The sequence below is a fragment of the Aethalodelphis obliquidens genome, unplaced genomic scaffold (assembly GCF_003676395.1).
Source record: "Aethalodelphis obliquidens isolate GAN/ISIS:26980383/991018 unplaced genomic scaffold, ASM367639v1 scaffold55, whole genome shotgun sequence".
Classification (NCBI taxonomy): domain Eukaryota; kingdom Metazoa; phylum Chordata; class Mammalia; order Artiodactyla; family Delphinidae; genus Aethalodelphis; species Aethalodelphis obliquidens.
The window spans coordinates 726,708-745,334 of NW_020837999.1; the positions used below are offsets into that span (position 1 = coordinate 726,708).

Sequence of the window (18,627 nt, forward strand, 5' to 3'; positions counted from 1 at the left end):
CAAAAGATAGAGTCTTATTCTTTCAAATATTTCAAACCTTTCATTTATAAGAAAAATGATTAAAACAAAGTAAAAGAAATCAGTATTGTCTTTACCACAATAACATTTAGTCACTACTGGCCAAGTACGTGGTATTTTATCAGGTACTATTCATCTAAATACTTTCATTGTATACCTACTATGTACCAGGTAACTCCCAAAATGAAAAGATTAGAAACACACAGTCTTTGCTCTCAGAGAGTTCAAATCTAGAAGGAGAAACAGATTAGTACAACATAACATGGTAAATATTATTGGAGTACAATACATGCTAGCTGTACTTGATGTATAGATGTATAAATGAAGCAATTAATGAAGGAATGAATTAGCAAGGATATTTAGGGAGTATAATAAATTCAGCATGGAAGCAGGCAATAAACATATAACATTCAACAAAAATGGAGCATGGAATATTTTTAGATGAAGAAAGTTTCAAGAGGATTCAAAAGATTGAAGATTTTAGCTGTAGGGTTACAAAAGAAATCAGAAGTCCTACATTCAATTTATTTGCATGTTGGTAAACCCAGACTTCAACACGAAACACATGATAATAAAGAGCTAAACTGCAAAATACAGGAAAAGTAAGAGAGACAGGAATCAGATCGTTACATAATGGTATGATTATTCACACTCTTATTTTGGATTTATGAATGTCTATATCCGATCATCATGACATACCTATGTTAATATTTCCAATGTTGCTGCAATTAACCAGAGCATAAGTCACTACAAGTGAAGGTACTAGAAAGTGGTATAAGGTAAAGTTGGGCCAATTCTCCTCCTTTGGGTCTTTGAAGTGCAACATAATATCCATTTCCACTGCAAAGGGAACAAAACCCTCATCTGTGACTCTCTCAGAAGAAAGAAAAAAATTTTATACAACAAACAGAACTTTTCAAGGACTCTAGGGGCTCAGGAGAAAGAAAGAAAATGACAATAAGTATGTGCCAAAAAATATGGTAAGTTTTGGTCTAAAGAGGCATTATGTTGTAATAGATTTGTTATTGCAGAGGTGCATTCCAACTGTATTATTTTGCTATATGACCTTGGCTGTCATTGCCTCACCAGTAAAACAGGGGTAATAATGCATGCTCTACCTATCTGATGAGAATGCATGCTTCTTAAATAGTGTAAAATGTATGAGATGTTTGAAAACATTGTGAAAATATAAAAATCCCATATTAGATTTGTTGCCATTGGGATGATAGAGTTCCAACAGGATGGTATTTTTCATGTATAAAGGATGAAATAACTTTATTATAGGGAAATAAAAACATATTATAATGTAGGAGATCTCTCTCACAATCCATGCAATAATAGGAATGAAGTAACAGAAATATTCCAATTTCTCTATTTCAGGCCCATCTATTTCTAGTTCTAGGGTACAGTTTGTTTCTGCATTTTTCCTTCTTTCTTTCTTTTTTTCTTTCTTCTTTTGTTTATTTCTTTTTCCCTTGCTAACCTTTCATCATATCTTCATAAACATTTCTAAGGCTATTTCTTGGCTTTTAAAATATTGTTGTGATTATCAAATTTTAATTGAAAACCTGAAGGAAAAAGATCATAAATACCTGTTGTTTCCTCTAATAAAGTCTAGCCTGCGTTCTGCCAAGAACATCTAGAAGTTGTTAAAAAATAGCACATTTCTTTATTTGGACTCAGCTGACTTGTACTTCTGTGGACCTGTCGAAATGTTAAATAATAAATTGTTATCTCTGAATAGATTCTTCCTTGCCCAAGATACAGTCAAAAAACGTGTTTTAGATGAGTCATTCAACCAGAATAATTTCCCTTCAGATTACTAGAGTCATTAGGGGGGAAAAAATAAAACCATGTGAGTAATTTTCCATGTATCTCGGGTTCAATATCTAAAATGTTTCATAGGCCTTGTGCATCACAAGGCAGTTTATTTAAAAATACAGGCACATCCTCTTCTCTGCTTCTGTGTGTCCCTTCCTCTTTAGCAGCTGAAGGCAGGTGCATCCACGATGAACAGTGTCAGCAGCCAATACCCCTGTGCTTGTGTGTCATCGTTCCGAGCTAGGAATGAGCGTGTCCTAAAAAGCCAAGTGGAGAGCCCGTCCTCCTTTTATCCCATCATCACTCTGACCTATAAACAACAACAATAATAACAAACCTTATTAACAACAATCCAAACAACCTGTGCACAATGCACGATGCAAAGGTACAACTTCTGTAGCTAAATAGAGCTTCAGCCGAATAGCCACCCGACACATTTGCTGCTGTTACTGGGGGGGAAAAGGAATGTTGCTTTGGCTCAAAGCAAGGAGGGGAATAGGCGGAGGCAAAGGAGAGGAGGAGGAAGAACCCTGCCTTTGACAAGGGTGTTCCAACTGAGAAAATCATTTCTCACCCGCCGTGAGGAGCAGGTGAGCCACAGAAACAGGAGAGTGTGTTGTTCCTGACCCCTGCCAGAAAATTCAAAGAAGATTAGGACACTCATCAGGAGAGGCAGTGCCCTGCATGAAAATCTCCAGCTTTGATTTTTTTAGTTAAAGGCGACATTTCAGAAAAATGTATAGCCGACATTCCTACCATTACCCTGTCTTGCCATCCGATATTGCACAGATGCTCTGCTAGGGAAATTTGATCAATATATTAGATTCCTGGCAGAAAGATGCTATCAGACAATGCATGTATGCCTTGACATAGCTCAATTTCCATCTGTCCAAAAAGGTATTGATTTTCCGCTCACGGAAGTGCACACACACATACTAAGAGCGCTTACAGAGGATGGGGGTTGGGCAGGCATTTATTCAAGAACAGGCAGCTCTGCCATTCCCCAGATGCATTCCAAATACCCTCTGGCTTGGTGACTTAATATTCGGATAATCTATATAAACTCCTCACATCAGGATGAAATCGAGGGCCGATGAGCAAAACCAGTATTCCTCTGCTCACTCTTTGAACGCTAAGAACTCTCAGCTTTTTCAGAAAATGTGGCCCTCTTGGAATCCTATTCCAGGCTTACTTCACATGAAACAACTTCCTGAAGCCCCATCTTCCTAACTCACCTGGAATTAATTCTGCATTTCTTGGTCACAGTCTTCTTTCCCAACATTTGGAGGCCTGTTAACACTTCCCTTATCACTCTTTTGTCCTTTCCTCATTTCTGTCAGTCTATTTCTGACTTAGACCACTGTGGTAGTTATCCAGGCTGCTCTTCATCTTCTGGGCTTGGGCTGGGATTCTACTCCCTGGTCCCTCTGTGGTTAGGTGGGGCTGTGTGACCAGTTCTGATTAATGAGTGGGAGTAATTTGTATCATCTCCAGGTTGAGCTTTTATTTATTAAAAAAAATTTTTTTTTAATGTTAACCAAAAGGTAAACTTGAGTGTAATTGTAAGACAGATACACTTTTTGACTAGTTTCTTTGAATTCTAGATCAGTGATCCTGTTTTGTGATGTTCATGGAAAACAAGTTGAGGACTTCATCTTGTAATTGATTCTAAGTTTCAGACTGTGTTTGTAAACAGGATTTTGCAGACATTCATATTTCCTTCTTAAAATATATCCCTTTCTGTTCAGTAGTTAAACAGAGAAAGAGGGTCTAGTGCAGCCTCTCTGGAATTGTTACTGATGTACATCTAGTCCCTAGTTTTTTTACTTTTCGTCTCGTGTCACATGATCGTTGTGTACACACACGCCATAGAAGTTTGCTGCTGAGAAGCCAGGAACAGAGCACATGCCGTGGACGAACAGTGAACACCAGTTAGGCACCTTTGCTCCCCAATCCACCCTCTCTACCTTCTCAGTTCAGTTTTTAATCTCACCCTGGGTCTCCTTGTGAAGTTGGAGGGAAGTTTATACAACAACAACCGCGCGACACTACCCTGTGCCCCACTCTGACGGTCAGGAGCCTCTGCTCTCAAGCGAGGTGCCCGTCCTGTGCTTGGATAGTCAGTCAGTTATTTGTGTATGAAACAGTGTACAAATCAATGTTTTGAAAATAATGATCTCAAACTTTCAAAGTTAAATTTTAAAAAATTTGATCGTTTGCCATATCGGGTGGGTTTACTCTTAGAATCGCATGCTGTAGAAATGCTCAAAAGTGCATATAGGACTCAGTCCTTACATGTTCTCTTGCTTTTCAGAAATAACCTCTTTAAAGCTGTAACCATTGCTCCTCTGTGCACACGCATCGCATCGGAAGCCGTGCAGTCAGCAGCTCTACACACTCACCTAGCGGGATATTCACTGTTTTCTTTATTCCTTTAAAAACAAGTCCTGTTCCAAACGATTGCTGTTGGAATTGGGGGTTGGGGCGGGGTGGTACAGGGAATGGAGAACTCGGCCTCCCTTTGTGGATTCCTCACAGCCCGGCTCTCCCATGGAACCAGCCTTTTGCACCGAGGCAGACCATTTTTCTAACATACAGACATCCCTCGTTTTGTGTGAGTCCAGTGTGGAGCAGTGGCGTTGGGACGGCGCGCAGGCCTCCTCCCCTTCACCAAGCACTCCCGTAGAGGCAGCAGCGGCTTCTCCATCCTGTGTTTGCACCATCCTGTGTGCCGTGTGCCCTGGACCCACAGAGAGTGGGACAAGCACCCCCCCACCCCGCCCCCACCCCCCTCGGCAGCCCTGTAGAGCTCTCTGCACCCTGTCCCTCACCTTATGTATTTAATTTTAAAGTCAGTGTACTGCAAGGAAGCTGGATGCAAGATAGATCCTATATTCACTGTACTGTTATTTAAGATGTAATGAAGCAGTTTGACATGAAAAAAAATTTTATTTTTTTAACATCTTTATTGGAGTGTAATTGCTTTACAATGGTGTGTTAGTTCCTGCTTTATAACAAAGTGAATCAGTTATACATATACATATGTTCCCATATCTCTTCCCTCTTTCATCTCCCTCCCTCCCACCCTCCCTATCCCACCCCTCTAGGCGGTCACATACCACCGAGCTGATCTCCCTGTGCTATGCGGCTGCTTCCCACTAGCTATCTATTTTACGTTTGGTAGTGTATATATGTCCATGCCACTCTCTCACTTTGTCACAGCTTACCCTTCCCCCTCCCCATAGCCTAGGTTGAGCTTTTAATTGTCTATGGAAGAGCTTCTAGAGGAAAATATTGATATATTAGACTTCATAAAAATACAGAACTTCAATATGACAAAAGATATCATTAACAAAATTAGATGGTAAGAACCAAACTGAGAGAAAATACTTTTGAAATATGTAATGAAAGGTTAGTAACCATGTACAAAGAGAGTCTACAAATCAAAACACACAGGCAGATATAAAAACAGCCATTTCACAGTAGGAGAGATATATAAGTAGCCAATAAATATACTAAATGATACTTAATCTCAGTTGGAATTAGGGAAATACGAGTTATGGCGACAATATTACATTCTTATCTTTGAGATAGACAAAATTCAAATTGAAAACTCAAAATTTGGGGCTTCCCTGGTGGCACAGTGGTTGAAAGTCTGCCTGCTGATGCAGGGGACACGGGTTTGTGCCCCGGTCCAGGAGGATCCCACGTGCCGCGGAGCGGCTGGGGCCGTGAGCCATGGCCGCTGGGCCTGCGCGTCCGGAGCCTGTGCTCTGCAACGGGAGAGGCCACAACAGTGAGAGGCCCGCGTACCGCAAAAAAAAAACTCAAAATTTTAATAATTTACAGAATCAGCAAGTGTGGGGAAAAAGGCATTCTCATTCTTGCTGGTATAATGTTATTGGAGGGCAATTAGCAATATCTTTCAAAATTATAACAATGAATATTTTGACCCCAAAACTCTATTTGTAGGAATTTAACCTACAAAACTATTTGCATGCAATACTAACAACATTCATTGAACACATACCATGTGTCAAGCCCTGTCTAACTGCTTTATTTATATTAGTCATTTGGAACCTGTGAGGTAAGTTCTATTCTTATCCCATTTTACAGGCAAGGAAACGGAAGCAGAAAGACTAAGTTAACAATTAATAAGTGGCAGTGCAGGCATCCAGACACTCACTTCTGTGTGACACTGCAGCACTATGCTGCCTCTCTCAAAGAAATATGCATAGGAATATATATTGCGCCATTATTTGTAATTTTTTAAAAAGATGAATGAAAGATGAATGTTCAACAATAGGAGAGATGGTTACACAGCAAATTCAAATTATAGAATATTATGCAGTAGTTCAAAAGAATGAGCCCAAGAGAACTGAAAACATTTAGTCATGCAAAACATGTAGAATATTCATAGTAACATTATCCATGATAGTCAAAAAGCAGGAATAACCCAAATGGCCATGAACTGATAAACAGATAAACAAAACGTGGTCTATCCATACAAGGGAAAATTATTCAGCCCTAAAAAGGAATGAAGCTCTGACACATGCTACAACATGGATGAACATTGAAAACATGCTAAGTGAAAAAAGACACAAACAGCCATATTTTGCATGATTCCGTTTATATGAAATGTCCAGAATAAGCAAATCTGGAGAGACAGAAAATAGATTATAGTTGCCAGGGGAATGAGGGGACAGGGGAATAGGTCTAACGGCTAATAGATACAGGGCTTCTTTTTGGGTGATGGAAACATTCTGGAATTAGACAGTGGTGATGGTTGCACAACATGGTGAATATAATAAAAACCATTGAGTTATATACTCTAAAAGGATGGAATTTTATATTATGTGAATTATATCTCAATTTCAAAGAGAGAATGAGATAAGTATCTTTGTACTGGTACAGAAAAATGTTAAATTAAAAAAGCAAACCTCAAAACAATATGAATAGCATGTTTCCATTTGTGAAAAAGGAAACAATACATGTGTTTGTAAATGCATAGGAAAGAGTCAACAAAAATACATATTAGTCTGTTAACAGAGCCTTCCTCTGGAGAGAAAATGTATTTGGGAGAGAGAAGTGAAAGGCAAACACATTTTTACTGTATATACTTACGTTTTGAATTTCTTTACTATAAGCATATATTACTTTTATAATTTTTAAAACAATAAAATATGAAAATAAAAACATTTAAACATAATTAAGCTAGTAAATAAAAATAACCTCCAGAAATAAACCATAGGCAAAATAATACGATGTAATGGCAAAGCCCTGAACTTGTAGCCAGGAGACTTGGTTTCCTGGCTCAACTCTGCCTTAATGACTTGTGGGTCATTAAAAAGTTCATCTAGCATCTCTATGTCTCAGTTCCCTTGTTTGTCAAACAAGACAGACTAGATGACCACCATGGAACATTTAGCTCTAGAATCTGGATTCTACCATAGGTCATCCTCCCTTCTTGCTCTGTTGCCAAGGTTACTCGCAGCTCCAGCCTTTCAGACCATGTTTTAGACAAGCCATTAAATACAGTCATGAGTTTACACATATTCCAAGATCATATCATAACCTTATAAGAAAAGGATCATCAACCCCATTGCCCAGCTTCTGCTTAGTTATGACCCTTTTTGTTTTATCTGATGGCAGTTAATTTCACGGACTTAGGGCTGAGTCAAGTAATAATTCTTGGACAAACAAGATAATTGGCCAGACAGGTCATTTTGCTGTTGTTGTTTAAAATATTGAAATCTCATTTAAGAAAGCATGCAACTCTGAAATAACTTATTTTCCTTTCATCATGTACATAACTTCTCAGTTGTCTTTTCATTAAATTTTCCTGGCCCTGGACAGACAAAAAGAAGGTCAAAAGAAAGAGAGAGAGTCACAATTGCCCTGGGAACTCGGGAGTGCAAAAGAGGAGGGCTCAATGAAACACTGTACATGAGTAAACAAAAGAATGTCTGAGAGAATGAGAGACATTTCTGTTTCCTTCTCCATCAGTGTTCCAGCTCCTCTGCCTGGCGGCTAGACTGCTGCAGCAAACAGTGGAGATTATGTGCCCATCTGAAGGGCCTGGAAGAGGGTCCTCCAGAAGCAGAAGCTCATCCTCAAAGAGCTGGATCAACTCCATCAAGCACAGTGCCAGCACAAGTAGATGCCCCCAAAGTACCAGCATTCCACACTTTCCCATCTTCCACGGGAGACACTGAAGGAGAATAGAAAGAACCAAGACTTTGGAGCCTGGAAGACCTGGGCCCACTTCCTATCTCTGCCACTGACTAACTGTGTGACCTTGGACAACTGTGAAAACTGCAGGATTGTCATGAAGGTTAAACAAGATAACAGATGTAAAATGCCTACCACGGTGCCTGGCACACAATAGGTAATTAATGAAACACATAACTGTTTCTCATCTCTTAATTCTTAAAGGACCCAGGCCTAAAGTTTTGCCCAAAGCAGACCTTGAGATCTGCTTCAATAGGATGTGTTTCTGAGAGCAACGATATAATCCACCCTCTTATTTTTTTTAATTTAGTACTTTTAATGCCATTTTACCCTGCTTTTTTTTTGCGGTACGCGGGCCTCTCACTGTTGTGGCCTCTCCCATTGCGGAGCACAGGCTCTGGATGCGCAGGCCCAGCGGCCATGGCTCACGGGCCCAGCCGCTCCGCGGCATGTGGGATCCTCCTGGACCGGGGCACGAACCCGTGTCCCCTGCATCGGCAGGCGGACTCTTAACCACTGCGCCACCAGGGAGGCTCCTACCCTACTTTTTGAACAAGGGTCTCCCCATTTGTATTTTGCACTGGGTCCCACAGATTAGTTAGCCAGCTCTGAGGATGTGTCAGACACTGTGTTCCCTTGAATCCCCTTCCCTCAGCCTGAGGTGAGGAGGAAACCCCAGTTCCCCATTCCTCATGGATGAGGGAAGATCACACCACCATCTCTGAGTCAATCCTCTACCAGCTTTTCTCCCTTCATTCTTTTGTGGTAGAGCGTAGAGTAGAGATGGGTGATGGATAGGCCAGCCTCTCCTGTACAGGTGGTTTAGCACTTGGTTTTGGAATGTGTGGATGCGCGGCACTTATTTTTTTGTCCTTTGCAATTGGAACCTTGACACTGGGACTATAACGGCCTGGACTGCAAGGGAGCCTTAGCTCCCTGTAACCACAAGGGTGCCTAAAACATGCCCAGGAGGATAGATGGACCAGCAAGGAAAGGAGGGGAGATCCCTTCAGTCCTGTCTGGCTTCCTTCCTGGCTGAGAGAACACGTGTTTTCCCGGTGATGGAGGTGGGTTTCCTCGCAGGGTGTCCTTGTACAGAGTGGTTCTTCGTTCCAGGGAACAACCACAGCTGTGCCTTTTGCCCCTGAGCATTCTCAGACAGTGCATCGTGGAGGGGCTAGGCAGTCTGTTGGAAAGGACACCCAGAGTAGTACTGTTCCAGGCAGGTCATGGGCCAGGCTCAGAGCCTTGCTACAAAGTGCTGACAAGATGGTAACCCTGCTGGAGCTTGTGAATGGCCTAGCGGGTATCCTTCCTTTGACCAAACTTCATACATAAAATATGGCTTGCTTCAGAAACCCTCAGAGTTTTTAACCCAGGATACTTTCCCCCTGGTCTATGTGGCAAAGAGACCAGGAAAGTCATATGCTCAGTCTCCTCTGGAAAATGGGCAACGAGGGTCATGAGAATTTCCAGTTGTAGCAGGAAAACTGGCCAGCAGGCTGGGTCTCCATGGAGGCTCAGTCAGGGCAGGGTCAGTGTACAGCAAGTAGGGAGACTGGCCTTGATCCTGCAAAATACTATTTTCTCCATATAGTCTACTAGTCCCCTGTCAAATTCTTATATGTTGCCTGCAGGGCACTCACTTCCTTTGTAGAGCCAAGAGGTCAGTTGAAAGGACATTAAGTTTCTTTCATTCTGAGTCCTCCAGTGTCTCAAGGACAATGCATCAGACCTTTGGGCTAGAACCAAGTCAGGTCCTAGGAATGCTGGCCTTAGTCACCAGGCCTGATGCGCAGCCTGGCTCATAAGAGATGGTCTTCACGGGCTGAAGGACTTCTGGAGAAAATGACACAATGGTGCACAGGCACCACTACCAGCGCTGGGTCTCCAGCTTCTGCTGGTCTCACAGTACTTAAAGTGCTGTTCCTTGTTTTGTTCACTTTCCCTTTCCCCTGAGTGACCATCCAAACTTTCACAAGTTCCAACCTCCTGCCCAACCTCCATACCCCTCACCCTGAGCAGATTCCGCACCGCCTATGAATTTAACCACACCCATCCTTAACGTCAGCTACTCTCTCTTATCTCGGAGGCTGGCTGAAGTTTCCCTTCCTCTGTCAAGGCCTCCACCCATGTCCTTAACCCCCTCGTACTCACTCGGGAGACTTCCCTCCTCAGCTTCTCTCCTCTTTCCTACCTTTGCTCTCTGCTGCTCATTCTTCCTCCTTTCCCAGTCTCTCTGAGAGTGAAACCAACTGACACTCCTTTCCTAGACTTTATCCTCCTCTATTTTGTGCCTTTCTCTCTCCTTCTGAACCAGTTCTGCTCCAATCTAGACAAGGTGGGAGGCTCAGGGAGGCCAGGAGTCAGGGTCTGGGTACCCAGATGGGGACGGGCTGGAGTAGAGCCCCAGGATATGGAACAAAAAGGGAACTGAGGGCAGCATCAGGTGAAATAGGGTGAGAACAAAAGAGATGGTCAAACACTGTATCAATCCAAAATACACTGGGCAGAGAGGGGAAAAGTGGATGGGAGTTAAAGGATCTATGACTAGAAACAGGAAGATAGAGCCAAAAGTTGCAGGAAATTGGAAGGGAGCCAGAGCAGAGAGATTTCTCAAGGTGCAGACACCTAGTCTAGCCTCCATTTATAGGGGACCTGTGGCCTTGCCCATGGGTGGAGAGGGAGCAATTAAGGATGCCAGGCCTGTCTGGACAATTTTCCTCCTCTGTTAGTCTCCTTAAAAGGATAATCAGTGAGCACTGCTCTATTTCTTTAGTCCACCTTCACTTTAAAACTCACTGCAGGGCTTCCCTGGTGGCGCAGTGGTTGAGAGTCCACCTGCCAATGCAGGGGACACGAGTTCGTGCCCTGGTCGGGGAAGATCCCACATGCCGCAGAGCAGCTGGGCCCGTGAGCCACGGCCGCTGAGCCTGCACGTCCAGAGGCCACAACAGTGAGAGGCCCGTGTACCGCAAAAAACAAACAACAAGCAAAACTCTCGGGAAGCAATCACCAATGGTCTCTGCGTTGGTTCTTCTCTGAAAAACTCCCTCATGAGTTTTTCCTCCTCCTCTTCCTCCACTGCCCAGTACCAAGTTTGTTTTAGGCTCTTCTAACCACACTCACAATCATTAGGCGTTTTCTTCTACTGTTGTGTATTTTAAATAACAGTTTTGCTGTTAACTTCTAAATCTAGAACTCTGGTCCTTCTTTCTCTCCTGGTCATCAGACACACATCTGAACTGTTTGGCTCCGAGATCCCCAAAATGTTACTTGTGTGTACATTGTTGGTCAGAAGTGTCATTGGCAAATGCAAGAACAGAAAGGGCTGCAGGATAAGGAAAGAAAACATAATGAGTGCCTACAAACAAGCTGTCAGGTCAAGTTATTTCTAAAAGAACAGGGATTTTAAACTTTTCTCTAAGGTGTTTACACACTCCCCAAATTCCTGTATAGGATAACTAAATTAAACTATCCTTGAGTATATGCCTGACTTTACCTCTTTCCTAACTGGGGCACCAAGAGTAGACTTGGGTCATAGCACTGTCACATCTGGGGCACTATCTTTAAGGGAACTTATACTGAAAGTGGGCTTCTCTGTCCAACTGGCAAATTCTTTCGATTCTGTTAGCTTTAATTCCTCTGAAAGAGAATCTCATTGGCACAGCTAATCTTTGCATCCCAGGCCCTCCTTGGGAGGGAGTTCCTGCTTTTGCCTGGGAAGTCAGCAAAGGCTTCACAACGGCTGTGACATTTGAGATAGCCTTAAAGGATGATAGGTGCTGGGGGTAATTGTGTGTGTGTGCGTGTGTGTGTGGCAATTTCAGAATTTTGCAGCGTTATTCTAAATCTAGAGCCTTCTTTCAGCTATTGTTTACTTTTTTCTTTTTCTAAATCATAAGAGTCACTTTTATTCTTAAAAAAACTCCACATCTGAAGGAACTAGAATGAGTCTCTCTCCCTCATTTTGGTAGGGACACTTAACAAAGTCTAGAATAATATTCTCCCATTCATTCATTCATTCATTCACTCAGTAGTCAGTGCCTACTATAGGCTAGAGCATTTTTTACAGGTTATAAAATGCAGTTTACAGATTATTTTGTTTAAGCCTTATAACCACACTACCTCAGTAGTTATTGTTACAAAATACATTTAATTCAGAAAACTGAGGATCTAGGGAGTTAAGTAACTTATTCAAGATCAAATCATAAGTATAGTGGGGGAGGGGAGACTTGCATCCAGGTTGAATCTCCAAAAACTATGTACCTTCCACTGCACCACACTGGGATGACTCACAAAATGGTGTGTTAGATCTGATATAATTGAACTATGTATCAGTAACTTGCCATCAGTCACTACCAGCTAACATCTGACATATGTTAGCTGAACATTTTCCTAAACTGAGAGTTCAAATTATATAACCAAAATGAGTACTCTTCTAAAATAATCCTACAAGTCTGAAAAAGTTTTCTAAGCAGATTAAGAAATAAATTTGCTTATTTTTAAAACAAGTATATATATATATATATATATATATATATATTTTTTTTTTTTTTTTTTTTTTTGCTGTATGCAGGCCTCTCACTGCTGTGGCCTCTCCCGCTGCGGAGCACAGACTCCAGACACGCAGGCTCAGCGGCCATAGCTCACGGGCCCAGCCGCTCCACGGCATGTGGGATCTTCCTGGACCAGGACACGAACCTGTGTCCCCTGCATCGGCAGGCGGACTCTCAACCACTGTGCCACCAGGGAAGCCCAAAATAAGTATATTTTTAATGAGTAATAAAAAAGTCTGTCTCTCTAGCATTTGTCCTTTTCTTCTGTCCTTAGAAGCATATAGATAATGTTTATTAATATATAATAATGCTGCCTTCCACATTATGAACTAGTCATTCCTGCTTATGTTTGCTTTTGGCCAACTCAGTCCATTTGATTGTAGGGCTAAGAAATCAGTTCAATCCTTGTGAGTAACTTTATTTTTGCATCCCCTTTCTCTTTTGGATTGGAAAAGTAACAGATGCTTATTGTATAAAAGGCAAATCATACAGATGTCTTAGGAAGAAAAAGCCCTGGCAATCCCACCCCCAGACGTAACAGCTATTAATAATGTGGTACAGAGTCTTTCAAATTTCCTCATTCATATACCAACACATACTATATTTACACATATTTTTCCATAAGTGAGATCTGCCATACATACTGTTCGGCAATTATTGTTTGTTTTTTGACAAACAAACAGCTATCGTTCTTTGTCAGTATCTATAGATTGATCTCAGCTTTCAGATAGCTTTTGACAAAGGAAAACATCCGTTTCACAGAAACAGAATGAGTTTCAAATGTTTTGCCAATGCCTGCCTTAACCAAAACAAAGCCTGGGTGAGAAAGTGGGGCTAAGTGCTATATACTGAAAAAAATCAGCATAGCTTAATAGTTGTTCCTATTACACAATATGTTGTTGTAACATTCAGCCTTAAAAAAAAATTAGGCCATTACATCCACTTTTCGAATTAGCAGCCAATGGACCAGAGGTGAAATGAGGAACGTTTTGGAAAATACCCTCTCATGGGGTTGCCTTCAGGTAGTGTATTGTAAGGCTCTGAGGCATTTCAACAGCTTGCCACTAGCTAGAAACATACTTCCCAACACCTCAGCACTGATCTGTTAATGCCTCTCATTTAGTGAGAAACACAAGACAGATGAGTCAGTGTGCTGGGCAATTAACCCGTCAGGGGCTTTCTTCCTGAGCCTGGGATAACAGGCAGAAAAAGGAATGTAATCCTTAATGACTAACAAAGGGCACTGCTGGAGGGATGGGAACACACACGTACAAGGCATGTGATGGGCTCTCTTTTTCCATCTGGAACTACCTGCCAGTCATCTCCTGAACTTACACAGATTTTTGCCATAGATTGATCTTGCCTGGGAATGAGATAAGTTTTTTCCCAGCTGTCTTGGAAATGGGAACTGACATATGTGATAGACTACACTCACAGAAGGCTGTATGTCTAATATTCCAGGTCTTGGACTGTCCATAAAGAGCCAAAGAAGTAGCCTAACACCTGCCAGCATTTTATAGGACACAAAAGAGAATATATGTTCTCACGCTGAGCCATAAATATCAACATTGGTCCAGGGATTACCTGAAATTTAGCCTTCTGGAACCCAAGTCATAGGCGTCAGAAAACTGAATATGCTATGTTCTTTTTCATGTTTTTACATAGCTTTGAGGCTTGTCAGGGAATCCTGAGGCTGGACTTACAGGAAGCAAATGTTTTGTAATAATGCTTTACTAGTATTTTTCAAAACACTTTTTTTCCCCCTTCCCTCCATATTATTTCTTTATTCCCTGAGATATTTTGCTTTGATTCCTGGTTTGGGAATCTTCATTTTTCAAATGAAAAGTTTAATAGTGCAAAATATTTAGAAGCTAATTCTTCTTCCTTTCCCCTAAATCTTTGGTTTGCTGTCATTAAGACAAGATCTGACAAGCAGGCTGCTGGAAGTTTTCTACACTGTCTCAGTGTAAAACTGTGGGAGTAATAAAGTAAGTTTCGGAGGGATAAAAGGAGGACAATGGAAACTTCTTAAGCTGTCTGTGAAACTGTCTTAAGTTTTCAGCAATTATTCTCATTAATAATGTTTAGGTTAATAATTATTAGGGTGACTAAATGTCCCAGGTTGCCCAGGATAGTCCTGGTTTATGCCCGTGGGGCCAATATAATTATTAATAGCATCCCCTTTCTCTTTCGAAAGTGTTCTGGCTTGGACACTAAATTACATGATCATTGTTAATCATATAAGACAGTATTCTGCCAGCACAATGGAAGTAGGGTCATGTAACAACTGTACACTGAACAGTATATTAATTGTATATTAAACAATGGCAGTTTTCTGTCAAAATTGAAAGTGCACATATCCTTCATCCTAGAAATTTCCCTTCTTTGAATCTATTCTATAGAAATTCTCATGTTATAAGCAGATTATATACATACAGATCATGCACACACACACACACACACACACACACATACACAAGAATGCTTAGTGAAAATTGGAAAAGATCTAAATGTTTATCAGTAGTCTAGTTAAACACAACGGAGTCCTATGTAATTATTATAAAATAAGGTGGTAGATCTATATGTGTTGATGAGATGATGAAATATTCATGACCTATTTTTAGTTTTTAAAGATTTATTATTTATTTATTTTAATTTTTGGCTGCATAGGGTCTCAGTTGCGGTACGTGGGATCTTCTGTTGCGGCACGCCGGATCTTTCGTTGAGGAGCATGGGCTTCTCTCTGGTTGTAGTGCGCGGGCTTCAGAGCTCATGGGCTCTGTAGTTTGCGGCACACGGGCTCTCTTGTTGAGGCGCGCAGGCTTAGTTGCCCCGCGGCATGTGGGATCTCAGTTCCCTGACCAGGGATCGAACCCGCATCCCCTGCATTGGAAGGCAGATTCTTTACCACTAGACCACCAGGGAAGTCCCTCACGACCTATTTTTAAATAAAAAAAGCAAGTTGTGGAAATATATATGTGGCAGTGCTTGCTATGGCTGGCTCTGAGTAGGTTCGGATGAGGTTCTCTCATAATCTCCTCCAGTTCCCACCGCCACCCCCCCAAACCAGGCCAAATCAACGTCAGCCTAAACACTAACTGCTTACTATGCAAATGAAGCTTCTCTCCTAGCCTTTCCATTTAACCAGATTGCGGCCCCCTCCCCTCAAACACACACAGACACATCCTCTCCAATATACTGTGTTGGCCAGAAAGTGCCTTTGCTTTTTAAGTAAAAATGGAAGACACATTTTTCATTTTCACCAAGAAGTTTATTGAACAATGTATTCACCCTTTTGTTCCCCTACCTTCTGCCATTTTTCAGGCAATTTCATAATTCCATCTTCCCAAAACTTTTAATCTTTTTGAGCAAAGAACTGTTCCAGGTGACTTTTACAGTCTTCCAGGGAATTGAAATTTTTTCCATTAAGGGAATTTTGTAAACGCCAAAATAAATGGAAATCCAAAGGTGCAATGTCTGGTGAATATGGCGGATGAATCAGAACTTCCCAGCCAAGCTGTTAACAGTTTTGCCTAGTCGTCAAAGAAACATGTGGTCTTGCATTATCCTGATGGAAAATTATGCATTTTCTTTGACTAATTCTGGAAGCTTTTCGTTGAGTGCTGCTTTCAGTTGGTCTAATTGGGAGCAGTACTTGTTGGAATTAATCGTTTCATTTTCCAAAAGGAGCTGGAATAGAAGACTCCCTTCCAGTCCCACTATATACACAACACCACATTCTTTGGAAGACGACTGGCCTTTGGTGTGGTTGGTCGTGGTTCATTTCGCTTGCCCCATGATCTCTTCTCTTCCACATTATTGTACAGTTTCCACTTTTCAACCCCCATTCACAATTTGTTTGAAAAACGGAACGTTTTTGTTACGTTTAGTAGAGAATTGCACGAGGAAATATAGTCAAGAAGGTTTTTTTCCCTTAACTTATGTGGAACCCAAACATCAAAGCGATGAACATAACCAAGCTGGTGCAAATTATTTTCAGTGCTTGAGTTGGATGTTTTGAGTATGTCGGCTATCTCCTGCATGGTATAATGTTGACTGTTCTCAATTAATGTCTCGATTTGATCGCTATCAACTTCAACTGGTCTACCCCACCGTGGAGCATCGTCCAGCAAGAGATCTCCATCATGAAACTTCACAAACCACTTTTGACATGTTCAATCAGTCACAGCACCTTCTCCATACACTGCACAAATCTTTTTTTACCTTTCAGTTGCGTTTTTACCTTTCTTGAAATAATAAAGCATAATATGCTGAAAATGTTGCTTTTTCCTTCCATCTTCAATATTAAAATGGCTACACAAAAATCCAACCATTTTGATGTCTTTTTTTAAATGCTCGCTGATATGACAGCTTTCACATCTAACAAAATTGTTTCAAATGAAGTTAAAGACAGCTAAGTGCTGCTAGAGCTATCTTACTGAATAAACCAAACTAACCTTTTGGCCAACCCAATAGAAATTCTGGAGAGGCCATAATCTGCAATACAATCTTCTTGTTCTAATATGTATATTGGAAAGAGATTTGCAAAGCTTTGGATGGTAATTACTTCTGGGGAGCAACTGTTATTCCCTTCTGTACTTTTATTTTAACTCATAAGCATATATTTTATGTTTATAATTTTAAAAATTAGTTTAGAAGGAATACATGAGTAGTTTGCCATATAAAATTGTATATTTTAGGTGCATCTAGGGCATCTGGAAACTCTTAGAGAAAATGAATAGGGAGCCAGACCTCTGGCATTTTTCCTGTAAATATACTTTGGAGTGGATGTGGCATATTCTATACTTATCTCCCAATTATCAGGCTAACTGAGGAAATAAAGTTGAAATGTAGCTTTTCGTTTCCAACTTTTTCATAATCATTTAAACTGGATCAGTTAAACAGATGCATTGGTTGCTTGCTCTGAATCTCTTTGGAAGTAGATTATGAAACAACTACTGGAAAAAGAGTTAAACAAGAAACAAAAGAAAAATAAGCTGATATAAAAATCTAGGGTTGGAACTGTGTCTTTCGCTGGAATTTCATGGAGCACACCGGGGTCTCAGGGAATCTGTATGGGACCAGCAAAGCGGCCGTGAGGGCGGTGCAAGCCGTGAACCGCATCTGCTTGTTGGACGTAGTCCTGCAGGGCGTGCGCAACATCGGGAAGACTGACCTGCGGCCCATCTGCATCTTCCTGCGGTCGCCCTCGCTGGACCGCCTGGAGCAGCGGAACACAGACACGGAGCAGCGGAACACAGACACAGGGCAGAGCCTGGCCGCCGCCCGGGCCGACCTGAAACCTGGAGAGCAGCAAGGAGCCCGGCCTGTTTGACCTGATCATGGGCAACGACAGCCTGGACAAGGCCTACTAGGCCCTGAAGGAGGCGCTCTCCGAAGAAATGAAGAAGGTTCAAGGAACTGGCCCCTCCTGAGGAGGTCTGCCAGCTCTGTCCCCCCCCAACGCCTACCCCGCCGGGGCCTGGGGCCTGGCATCCAACCCCTGCGGGCCAGGGTGGCTCTGCTCGCCTCGGCTAGCGCCCTGGGGTGCGGGTGCTGCCCATCCCCCTCGCTACCCCGCTGCGGTTGTTGAAGGACCTTACCACCCCCCAACCCTCCACCCTTCTCCCCTCACCCTGTTCTCCTCACACCCCTTCCCCCCTCGACTCCCTCCCCGCCCCCAACCCAGCTTGCCTCGTATCCACGGGCTCCCCACTCCCAGCTCTGTCTCACCTCTGCTCTCATCTCTGTTCTCCTATACTCTCTTATAGGGCTTAATTTATTCTATTTCTGTTTGTTTCATCATTTGCGCCAATCCCTGCTGCCACCCCCTAGTTGGATGGTAGCTTCCTTCAGAGCAGGGACTGATCCACATTCAGATTGGAAGCAAAGGTGCCCGGCACAACACTTGGCACGTAGTAGGCACTTATACATCTTTGTTTAATAAATGAAACCTTGGCATAAAAACAAAACAACAAAAATTCCTCACCTTTAGCTC

General features: G+C 42.0%; 1 pseudogene; it reads left to right on the forward strand.

Annotated features, from left to right (window-relative positions):
* The first annotated feature begins 5,870 nt into the window (after positions 1-5,870).
* Positions 5,871-18,064, forward strand: LOC113609273 (guanylate kinase pseudogene; annotated as a pseudogene).
* The last annotated feature ends 563 nt before the right edge of the window (positions 18,065-18,627 follow it).